Source organism: Mus musculus, chromosome 7 (assembly GCF_000001635.26).
Source record: "Mus musculus strain C57BL/6J chromosome 7, GRCm38.p6 C57BL/6J".
NCBI classification, from domain to species: Eukaryota; Metazoa; Chordata; class Mammalia; order Rodentia; family Muridae; genus Mus; species Mus musculus.
In genome coordinates, this window is record NC_000073.6 from 39,273,234 (window position 1) to 39,285,351 (window position 12,118).

The 12,118-nt window shown below is 43.5% G+C and overlaps 1 long non-coding RNA gene, 1 other non-coding gene and 1 pseudogene across 4 annotated transcripts in view; 2 read left to right on the forward strand and 1 right to left on the reverse strand.

Moving 5' to 3' along the window:
• Positions 1 to 507: 507 nt before the first annotated feature.
• Gm9226 (predicted gene 9226) lies at positions 508 to 4,152 on the reverse strand (annotated as a pseudogene).
• The window catches only part of Gm33382, a 71,729-nt gene continuing 69,343 nt past the window's right edge, over positions 9,733 to 12,118 (forward strand). For all 3 annotated transcript variants that reach the window (XR_391377.2, XR_391380.3, XR_391378.2), the window contains exon 1: positions 9,733 to 9,851. This is a non-coding gene — a long non-coding RNA (predicted gene, 33382). The remainder of the gene's footprint in view (positions 9,852 to 12,118) is intronic.
• On the forward strand, positions 10,849 to 10,955 carry LOC115486859. The gene has a single exon (XR_003947206.1). It is a non-coding gene; the product is annotated as a U6 spliceosomal RNA (small nuclear RNA).

Sequence of the window (12,118 nt, forward strand, 5' to 3'; positions counted from 1 at the left end):
TATACACACCTCACCTTTTGCCTCAATTGATGCTCATTTTACACAACATACAAAATGGAACTACAGCAGATGTAGTGTTAACGGAACCATAACTGGAAACAAATCACACACACACACACACACACACACACACACACACATACACACGTACAGACACACACACATAAACACACACACACAAACACACACACACTTGTTTCTGTGTCTTTCGAGCCCAGCTAGCTTGTGTTTTAGAACATTGTATTATAGGATCTGTGAGGGGTGGATAGCTGAGAGGTAGATGGATGGCTTGTTGTGGCTGGTCCAGGACAGCACAGCCTGACAGCCCCGATCATAGTGTGCAACAGTGAGTCCCTCCCCTGGTTATCTGATGACAAGGGCCTATGTGAGAATAGCAACCCCAGGGCCCAGTCCTGCCACCACAGTGAGGCCAGTGGTCTCACTATCCAGCCCCTGGATTATCAAAGCATTCCATATATATATAGTCTTGCTTTTCTGTTTTATTAATAAGTTAAGGTCCATATAGATATGAAAAGGAAAAGTATGCTAGGTCAGTGACATCAGAAAGTGTACCTACTTACACCTAAAGTGTTTGGCTCATAGGCAGGAGCTGGGATGAGTCAAGTTGCTGTCCTGCAGCCAAGCCCACAGGCAGAGTCTGAGTGTTGGGAATTCGAAAGGTGGTAGAGACTCCTGGGACCCTTTGGGCATGATGTTTTTCCTGCTGGTCTCTGCACTGTGTTCAGACCTAGATGACCCTCGCTCCTCCTCGCTGATGCTCCACAAACATTCCTTGCTGCTCCGTGGAATGGAATTTCTGGTCTGGGTAGTTGGGGTGAGGCTGGTGGTCTGTAGTGGTTGGGGTCTAGACAGGCTGTTTGTCACACCTCTTGCTAACAAAGTCTTGGTTAGAGCCTAAGATCATGGAGGAGGGCATCTCTCAGGAGCCAGAAAGGTCAAAAGGTCTAGTTACAGTCCTTGTTCTTCATTGCTGACTCCTTTCTCTTTGGGGGCGCTGGCCTGTTCTGAAGGTCCTGACTGTGTGTTGGAGGAGCTGCCCTGCGATGACTTATTTCCTGTTTCTGTGCTTGCCTCGGCATGTGCTTCCTGCTGAAGGACAGTAACCAACCGTAGCAGACTGGGTACAGGACTTCATGTGCTCGGGCCAGTGGACCTGCTGACAGGTGTAGTCACAGTAGCCAGTGGAAACGGCCTCCTTCTGGCAGTTGCCACACCACTGCTTCTTGGTTCTCCAGCTTCAGCTGCTTCTTCACCTTAGCGATGAGCCGATCCCGTTCCTGTTCCAGGCTCTGCCACATCTCAGCCATGGTCAACTCCAAGTCGTGCTTCATCTTGTGGAGCTCCTGCTGGTACTGCCACTGCCGCTTCTCAATCCCAATCCTCAGCCTTCGAATCTCAGCTATTGTGCTCCCAGTGGTGTTCTTGGGGAGATCATTGTAGATTTCTGTCATCGTCCCCTTTATGGTGTCCATCATTTTGCTAGTGTACTTGGCAATGTGCAACCACGTTGGCTGAGGCGGTGACAATGTGCAGCAGGTTGGCATTGATCCCCGATGCTAGGGTGCTTGCAAAGCCCCAACTGCTGACAAGGCCTGCCGGCGGTGTGCTTGTCACCAGCTGGTCACCAGCACGATAGTGGATGTGAATGAGCTGATCTCCTTCTCCTGAACAGTTGGTGCATTCCACATGACCCGCTGCACAGCTGGGACAGTCTCCTTCAGTAAGAGCAATCTCTGCTTCTTCACTGGGCTTCCTGTGAAGGCAGAACCCAGCTCTGTGACTGTGATGGTAGACATCATGCTGCTGGTGGCTGCCACGGTAACCCCAGCTGCAGGTGCTTGTGTGGCTCAGTGGGTGAGTACCATCCACTCTGGGGGAGGCTGGTTGCCTGCCAAAGTGGAAGGTGGCATCTTGCTTATGCGACAGCACCTTGGACTCTTTCCTGTTTTTGTTTTTTCTTTTGGTTTGTTTGTTTTGTTTTTTTATTTTAGTTTGGGTTTTTTTGTTATGTTTTGTTTTTTGAGCCTCCTGCCCAGAAGGATCTTCTCCTAAGTCTATGACAAGTTTGTTCTCTGAGTCTGAAATCAAGCCCAAGTGCACTGTGGGAGAAACTGTTTCATCCTTTCCCGTTAGTTTGTCCTTTGTGGGATGAAGTAATGGCTTTGCTTTCTCTCCAAAGTCCTTCTCAGGCTCGGGACTAGCCCCGTCCTTGGTGGGTGTAAGGTCTACATTCTCACTGACAGGCAAGTTACTCTTTACATCCTCTTTGACCTCCACTTGGTTTGTGGGCTTGGGCTTCCTTTTGATGGCAGGGGCCTCTTTGTCCACCAAACTCCCTTCTTTGTCCTCGGGGGCCTCTGGCTCATTCTTGGGCTTCTGTTCCTCATCGCTGGAGTACTCGCTGTCACTGCTCTCTGACTTTTTGGAACCCTCGGAATCACTGTGCTCCACGGCTGTGTAAACATCCTCTGAGATCTCATTTATGCATAGCTGTGCTTTGCAACTCTATGGTATTTACCAGGCTGAGCTGGAACTGGCTTCGAACCTGCTGCTTGGGAGAGATGAGGGGCACAGGGACTGACTGCTGTAGGACTGACTCACTCAGCTCCTTCAGGTCCATCTCAGCTTTGCTTCGATCCAGGTTTGGCACTTGTGGAGAGAAAGGCTTTGGGCTGCCAGACAAACTCCCTGCTTGCTCAGTCTTGGAGGAGCCTGGAGAAGCTCTGCTCTTATCAAGGAAGTCCATAGACTCTTGCACTGAAGTGGTTGGATGGGGCCTCCTTCTTGGGGCCATGCTCCACATCAGAGCCCATGTGCACAGAAGAGTGCAAGTGAGAGGCAAGTCAGACAGGGAGATCTTGAGACTGATGCCCCACCCCCGCTCAGAAGAGACCTGCTCAGAATGATCTTAGGGGACGCTGGCATGTCAAAATTGAGCTTCACCTTCTCCTGCTTGTCTGTCTTGACAGTGCCGACGCTGGGGTTGCTGGGATCAAGCAGCGTTTGGTCCTGGTTATTGGGCATGTAAGGCGTCCTGAACAGAGAGTAATTAAAAACCCCAAACTTCCTCTGTATGTTCTCCAAGTAAACTTCCATCTCTCGAATGGTGCTGTTGAAGATACTTTTAGTCTTTTTCACAGAAAAGGGGATTTCTTTAGACATGAGGTAGCAATTATTGACTGGAACCCAGGCTCTGTCATGTTGTGCAAAGAAACGGGCATCAACCTGCCCATCTTTGTCTCTCGGAGCTTTCGCTGGAAAGAATGAAAACAATTTCAGTTTCGCCAAGACCAAAAGGTGCAGATTGCTACAGGGCTCACAAAACCAGTTATCTCATTTTTTTGGCAAGCTTCAAGATAACATTCTAGACATACTTCAATTTCATTCATCTCTTGCTCTCAGATTTTGATGACAACTTTTGCTATTTGCATCAACTTATGGTTTTGCTATTTGCATCAACTTATGTTTCCCCCATTATTAATAATGCAGTTATGCAGGCTCCACTTGGCATCAGCCAGGAAGGCTTCTGTATAGCTGAGCATCTTCGTTTTTGCATTCGTTTCCGATATACAAAGATCCATGGGGTGAAAAATATATTCTGCATAGTCGGGATGCTGCTTCAATGGAACGGACTTCTGAAATGCATCCATCCCTGGCTGCTTCATTTTCTGAATGGCAAACTTGAGCAGGTAGGACAGCTGTCCAATGGTTAGCATGGCCATGGCTTTGCTCTGCGTCTCGATGCTTTCTGCTACTGCAATCTTCTCACATTCCAGACAAAAACCAGTCCCCCTCTGGTTGTAATGTCTGTCTCAGACACTTAGTGTGATAAACCCTGAGACAGAGCTCACAGCAAAGAACTTGTCCTTCCTGGTGACAAACCCAGCTATAGAAGTCATTCCATCTGGCCTGCGGTACAACATCAACAGGGTCTATGGGGAGTGGCTGCTTCATACAGTAAAACGGACCATGTCTTAGCTCTGACTGTTCCTTATTGCTACTGTTCAGTAAGCCGGGTGTCTTTTTCTTTTTAATGGGGCTTGCAGATGAGCCTTGAAGTGAGTAGCCATTGGAGGAATGTGGAAGGCTGGGGAACTTCCATTTTGGGGCTTTCTCTGTAGAGACAGGATCTTTGGAGTGAATAGGGATATCCATTCCCTCCACCACCTCCTGCTCAGTTTTTATTTCCTCTTCAGCCAAGCTTTCCGACATTTTCCACCCCTGGCTTTATTTAATTTAATTTACGCAGGATGAGTCAAGTGAAACTTCATTGCAGAAAGACATTAGTACTGAAGAACAGGTAAGGTGCCTACGAGGGGAGAAGCTTTGCAAAATCTGTATGGATATTGCTGTCATTTTTGTTCTTTGTGGACATCTGGTCACCTGTAAACAGTGTGCTGAAGCGGTAGACAAATGTCCCATGTGCTACACAGTCATTATGTTCAAGCAAAACATGTTTATGTCTTAGTCCAGCACCACATGTTATGTTCTTCTTGCTCTAATTGAATGTGTGATGTGAGCGAACGTTAAGTAATGTGCCTTGCATTCCATTAGCATCTGCTGTTTCCAAATGGAGACAAATCTTAACAGCACTGTTTTGGTCTAAACATTCAATTTCTGGATCTTTCAGGTTATCAGCTGTACCCTTTATCCAATGTTTTACTCGATTTAAGCCTTAGACAAACAAGCATTTTATAACTTTTCACATGTATATTTGTAGTACACTGACTTGATGTCTATTTTTCATGCCTTTTGCATAAGCTAACAAATGGAGTATTCTGTATAAGCATGGAGATGTGATGTAATCTGCCCAATCGCTTTAATTTGCTTATTGTAAACAGGGAAAGAACTGTTCCTCACTGCTGGGAGAATAAAGATTGTTTTAGATGCTTAAAAAAGTAAAATTAACTCAAACAAATCAGAAGCCTCCCTTTATACCATTGACAAATGGGCTAAGAAATTAGGGAAACAATACCCTTGACTATAGACTCAAATAATATAAAATATCTTGGTGCAACTCTAATTAAGCAAGTGAAAGTTCTGTATGACAAGAACTTCTGAGCCCCTTAAGAAATTGAGGGAGACCTCAGAAGGTGGAAGAATCTCCCATGCTTATAAATTGGCAGAATTAACATAGTAAAAATGGCCCTCTTACCTCTTCAATGCAATCTCTATCAAAATTCCAAGACAATTCTTCACAGACATAGAAAGATCAATTCTCAACTTTGTATGGAAAATTTAAAAACCCAGGGTAGCAAAAAAAAAAAAAAACAACAAAAAAAAACCTCAACAATAAAAGAACTTCTGGGGGCACTCACTCTCCCTGACCTTAAGCTGTACTACAGAGCAATAGTGATAAAACCTCATGATATTTGTGTAGAGACAGATTAGTCAATCAATGAAATAGAATTGAAGACCTAGAAATAAACCCACACTCCTATGGACACTTTATCTTTGACAAAGAATCCAAACCACATAGAGGAAAAAAAAAAAGACAGTATCTTCAACAAATGAGGCTGGTCTGTCTGGCAGTCTGCTTGTAGGAGAATGCAAATTGATCCATATTAATCACCGTGTCCAAAGCTCAGGTAGATCAAGGGCCTAACTATAAAACCAGATACACTGAATCTAATAGAAAGAAAATGGGAAATATCCTTGAACGCATTGGCATAGGGGGAAATTTCCTGAACAGAACACCATTAGCTCATGCTCTAAGATCAACATTTAACAAATAGGATCTCAGGAAATGGCCAAGATGCATTTAGAGACATGTCCAACATCCTTATCCATCAGGGTAATGCAAATCAAAATGACCATGAGATTCTACCTTAAACCAATCAGAATGGCTAAGATAAACTCAAGTGACAGCACATGCTGGTAAGGATGTGGAGAAAGAGGAACACTTCTTCATTGGTAGTGGGATTGCAAACTGGTACAACCACTCTGGATATCAATCAGGTACCTCCTCAGAAAATGGAAAATAGTTCTATCTGAAGAACCAGCTATAGAGCTTCTGGGCATATACCCAAAAGATATTCCACCAAACCACAAGGACACATGCTCAACTATGTTCATAATACCCGGATTCATAATAGCAAAAAGTATGAAAGAACTTAGATGTCCCTCAAACAAAGAATAGATGCAGAAATGTGGCTCATTTACATAAGGAAATACTATTCAGCTATTACAAAGGAGGACATCAGGAATTTTGCAGGCAAATGGATGGAACTAGAATATCATCCTGAATGAAGTAACCCAGACCTAAGAGGACATGCATAGTATGTACTCATTGATAGTGGATATTAGCCAAAAATTACAGAATAATTATGATAACATTTTCAGACTGTAAAAAGTTTAACAAGAAGGGGAAGGCCCCAGTGAGGAATCTTCCATCAACTTAGAATGAGAAACAAAATGATCAGAGCAAGGGAGGGACCTGGCTGGGAGAAGTGAGGGGGAGTAGAAAGGGGGGCAGGGTCAGGTATGGGAATATACAGGAAAGAATCCCAGAGGGCCAAGAGAATGAATGGAAATATGCAGCTTCGGGACTTGGGGTGCAGAGGGAACCTCTAGAATGTGCCAGATAATTGGAATGTGAGAGGCTTTTAGGACTCAATGAGGATGACCTTAGCCAAAATGCCCAACAGTGGGGAGATGGAACCTGAAGGGACCACCTCCAATCCATAGACAATGCCCCCAAGTGGAGAGATGCTACCTTCAAATTTTGAACCCAGAATTGTTCCTGTCTAAAAGAAATGCAGGAACAAAAATGGAGCAGAGATTGAAAGAAAGAACGTCCAGTGAGACAGGTCCAACTTAGGATCCATCCTATTGGCCGTTACCCAACCCGACACTGTTACTGATGCCATGTTGTACTTGCAGACAGGAGCCTAGCATGGCTGAGAGCTTCTACCAGCATTTGACCAAGACAGATGCTTACAACCAAGAATTAAACTGAAATCAGAGACCCCTATGGAAGAGTTAGGGGAAGGATTTAAGGAGCTGAAGGGAATGGCAGCCTCATAGGAAGACCAACAGTATCAACTAACACATATAACCCTCAGAGCTCCCAGAAGATAAGCCACCAACCAAGAGCATACATGGCTGTTCCATGGCTCCAGTCACATATGTAGCAGAGGACTGCCTTGTCTGGCCTCAGTGGGAGAGGATGCACCCAATCCTGCAGAGACTTGATGCCCCAGGGAAGAGGGATGTAGATGTGGGTTAGGTGAGAGTTGATGGGTGAGTAGGTGAGTGGGTAAGTACCCCCTCATAGGCAAAGGGAAGGGGAATGGGGTGAAGAATGGGACACTGCTAAGTGAGGCAACATTTGGAATGTAAATAAGGAAATATATATATATATATAGTTTCGAGATTAGAAATGGGGGAGGATATAATTTCCTCTTTTCTAGAAACCTATAAGAAAAATAGCCTGTTGCTATGGGCAACAGATTCACGTATTTTTAAAGGCTAGGACAGATGCTAAATGATTAGAGTCCTTAGTCCTACCAATGTCTGCCTTTTAGAGGCCAAGACCAGATACAAGGCAATTGGTAGGGAGAGGCTGCTCTTTTGTGGCAGAAGGCAGAGCCCCTGAGATTAAGTAGCCATGGATGTGCAGTGAGTCCTGGACTCCCCAGTCCACATTCTGATCAGGAAGACTACGCAATGGGGGATGGCAATACCTTTGGGAAAGATGGCCATACCTCTGTTGCTCTGCTTTAATGTCAAAGAGCCGCATGTCTCTCTTCTGGCAGAGAGGGCTTTGGATTTTTTCTTCTGCATTGGCTTCTGGCAAGTAAAAAAGTTGCAAGATCATATCCTTGTGCTGCATATGGCTTTACAGTCTTGTTGGCTCCATTCCAGTATGCTGCTTCAGGAATGATCACACAAAGGGCCCAGCCTGCTATATTCCCAGTTCCTGCTAAGAGATGTGGTAGTGTGGCTCACAGTTCTGCTCTTAGATCAGGGCCCTCATATTCCATTCCAGAGAGCCACTATTTTTGATGATTCATCTCTCTACCTACTGAGGCTCTCAAGTCTCTTCTGCCAAGTGTTTGCTATACCCAACTGACAAGATGTAAAAGAAACACTCACATGCTAATTGTGACAGTGTCCCACACTGCAGCCAGGTCAAACACTGACATCTTGTCCTGCTTCTTTAAGGATCCTCTACTGAGGATTCAAAATCATTTGTAATGCAAGATTTTTCTAAGCCTTGTTGGAAGGAAGCTTGAGATATGGATGATAGGGGTTATTTAATCAGTCATGACCAGCTTAAAGGGGAAGGGAGCTGGAGTTCTTAGGGAAATGAGACACTCCAGAACTAGAGGAAAGGGGGTTTCCAGGAAAGTCAAGTCCTTTGAGGAGGAATTCTGGCAGTGAGCTTCAAAGTCCTCTTTTCTTGGTTTTCAGCCCTGTGGACTCTGTGTGACTACTCTTGGAGAGGTCTGCCCAACCCCATTTGTAGGCAAAAAGTGTGAAGTTTATCTTGGGAGCTACTCACTTTCAGCAACAGACACAGCAATGTCAAGTTACCTGGATTTCTAGGGAAGACTGGGCAAAAACACTTCACAGTTGCATCCTGTCCTGAAAACTCTCTAGTTTCCCTTCCTCTTGAGTAGGAGCAGGTACCTCACTGGGCAACAGGTACCTCACTTGTCCTTCATCTGCTGCAGCCCTCTTTCCTGAGGCCCAGTCTCTTCCCTGGGCCATTTGCTGGGTTCTTTTTGCACTATCGAGATAATAAACACAAGTCTGAGTCTAACTGCCAACTTTAGGGTAATGTATCAATAGTGGACAAATACCTTCTCTGTGATAATATAAGTGAATCCAAATACAGAACACAGTCTTTGTGGTAGTTTAAAAGCACAGATGGCTGAAGGAACCATCATTGATATCAGGACAATTTAAAAAAAAATATATACGTGTTCTATCATTTATGGGGAAGTAAATTTAAAGATGAAAGTGGCCATTTAAAAATTGGATTTCAAGAATATGTTGTCTTTATGAGCCACAGGTGAAGGCTCTTCCCAACTGACAAAGCATAGCTGAAAAATCCAAATAGAATTTGTAACATCCATTTATGAAATGGGATGGTAGTGAGAAGAACAGAGAAGCAGCATCAAGACGTGGCTTCAGGTGGGCATAGTCTGTCATTTCCTACACACTCTGATCCTTGATTTCTTTTGTGTACTTTTTTTTTTTACTTTTTATTTATTTATTTTTTATTTATTTATTTTTTATATATATTTTAAAAATTAGGTATTTTCTTCATTTACAGTTCAAATGCTATCCCAAAAGTCCTGTGGAAGTTGTCTTGAGACTATGTTGAGACAGGTATCTCTGATCCATTTCACAGATCAGCTTCCAGTTCCCATCGCTCTATACTCTCATCTAGGCCCATTCCGAATCTCTCATCCCATTTATCCTTCGTTATTGGCTAGCTTCTGGAGTACCCTGATGGTATCTGTCTTTTTCAAGGCTCGCTCGTTTTTTTTTTTTTTTTTTTGTTCCCCTCCCCCTTTCTTTGCTTTGTTCAACAACTTTCTTGTTTACATTTCCTTTGGAAAAAATCCAATATGCCCAAGAAACAAGTTAAGCACAGCACACTGACTTGCTCCAGCCAGCATCAATGAATTGCGACTGGATTTCAGATATGGTGCCTTACTGACGCCACTGACATGACGCCATCAATGTGTGTCTGTCTCTGGCAGCACATGCGCCTTGAGGTTACCTCCGGAGCTGATAGAGACCTGCGCTTTGACGAGTTGCGGCTGTTCTATGTGGGCAGTTTGCAACTGTCTATTGCTGGAGCACAAGGGCTGCAGGTCAGAAATAATTAAGTATAGTGAGGCGAGCTGGCATAGGGAGGACGCAAGGGAGATGGGGACGAAGGAGGGCACAAGTGGGCCTGCGATATGGGCAGTAACGGCTGTAGTGAGGTCTTAGGATTCTTTTTTTTTTTTCCTGAGCAAGAGTGTGACTCTGGGTGTCCTAGAATTTACTCCGAAATTATTATTCATACTCTGTTATGGTGGAGTGGGATTTAGTTCTATTTCTGCTACTAAATACTTTTTATGATTTCCTTTAAAGTTTACTTTTCAACGGTAAAAAGAAAGAGTAGGTTTAGTTGGTGTTGCTAGCCAGATATGGATTGTTAGTGTAGCTAGTAAAAGTTTATTTTTTTATGCTGAGGGTCTTTACACAAGGTTTACACCCTAAATTCTTAACTACCGTCCTAAGCCCATCTCTCCAAGGCTACTTGCCAGCGGTATCATTTATCTTAGCTGAAGGTCAGGTCCTGACTCTAGTAGAAGTCTTTGACTCAAGGGTCAGGATCCTGAGGGAGATTCTCCAGTTTCAGGGCAGATCAAGGTGGCATCTCTCCAGATATGCAAAGCAGAGCATATCTTGGTCTCTGCTTATATACTGTCCAGTGGGTGTCATGGGATTCTAGGAATGTGTCTTGTTACCTTGAGTGAGTGATGAAACTGGGTACTGGTTAATAGTTTCAGCCATAGTTGTGTGCAATGGGAGTCCTTGACTAAACTGTTTTCAAATGTCTAAAAGGCATTTATTTTACAGTGCTCACTACAGGTGGCATTGATGGTCCCAGCTCTTCTAAATTTATTTTTTTTTTCACTCTAAAGACAAAGTCTCCTTGTGTCACCCCCAAACCTGCTATGTAGTCAAGGCTGAGCTTGAAAGTGTAATATTCCGTGCTCGCTTCGCCCGCACATATACTAAAACTGGAAAGACACAGAGAAGATTAGCATGACCTCTGGGCAAGTATGACACGCAAATTCGTGAAGCGTGTAATATTCCGTGCCCTCTTCAGCTGCACATATACTAAAACTGGAACGATAAAGAGAAGATTAGCATGGCCTCTGTGCTAGGATGACATGCAAATTCGTGAAGCGTTCCATATTTTTAGACAAGAGGGGGACTTCATACTCATCAAAGGTAAAATCTTCCAAGAGGAACTCTCAATTCTGAATATCTATGCTCCAAATCCAAGGGCAGCCACATTCATTAAAGAAACTTTAGTAAAGCTCAAAGCACACATTGCCCATCACACAAAAATAGTGGGAGACTTCAACACGCCACTTTCACCAATGGACAGATCATGGAAACAGAAACTAAACAGGGACACAGTGAAAGTAACAGAAGTTAGGAAACAAATGGATCTAACAGATATCTACAGAACATTTTATCCTAAAACAAAAGGATATACCTTCTTCACAGCACCTCATGGTACCTTCTCCAAAATTGACCACATAATTGGTCACAAAACAAGCCTCAACATATAGAAAATTATTGAAAATGTCCCATGCATCCTATCAGATCTCCATGGACTAAGGCTGATCTTCAACAACAAAATAAATAATAGAAAGCCAACATTCACGTGGAAACTGAACAACACTCTTCTCAATGATACTTTGGTCAAGGAAGGAATAAAGAAAGAAATTAAGTACTTTTGGGAGTTTAATGAAAATGAAGCCACAATATACCCAAGCTTATGGGACTCAATGAAAGCATTTCTAAGAGGAAAACTCATAGCTCTGAGTGCCTCCAAAAAGAAATTATTGGACCCTTTTAAAATATCTAGCTTAGCTTTGGGTATCAGTCAGTGTTCTCTGTGATTCTCAGATGGGTTCTTTAGAGCAATAGTGACACCACAGTTGCCTGTTTGCTAAAATCTTTGCTTTTTAACAAGGATACAGGCTCACTTTGTCATTCCCAAAAATCAGTGTATGAAGAAAGACACCTATTAGAATTTTTGTGATTCTTGTGTATGAGAGCAAAGTACTGGGAACAATATTTGACAGAGATAGACTGAGCAAATGAAGTATGCACTGATTTATTTGATAAATTAATCGTGAGGGTTATAGTGTGCACACCTATAATCTAGGACTCATGAGGCTTGTACAGGATGACAATTTGAGGCCCTCTTAGCATCCACATCAAGACCCTGTCTGAAAAGGCAGACAAATGAAAGATTTCAAATTTTTGATTCCTAGGCATCTCTTAGGAGAGTTACCTAGCATAAGAGTCCCCAGAATCTACATATTTTTAAAATTTATTTTATGTCCTT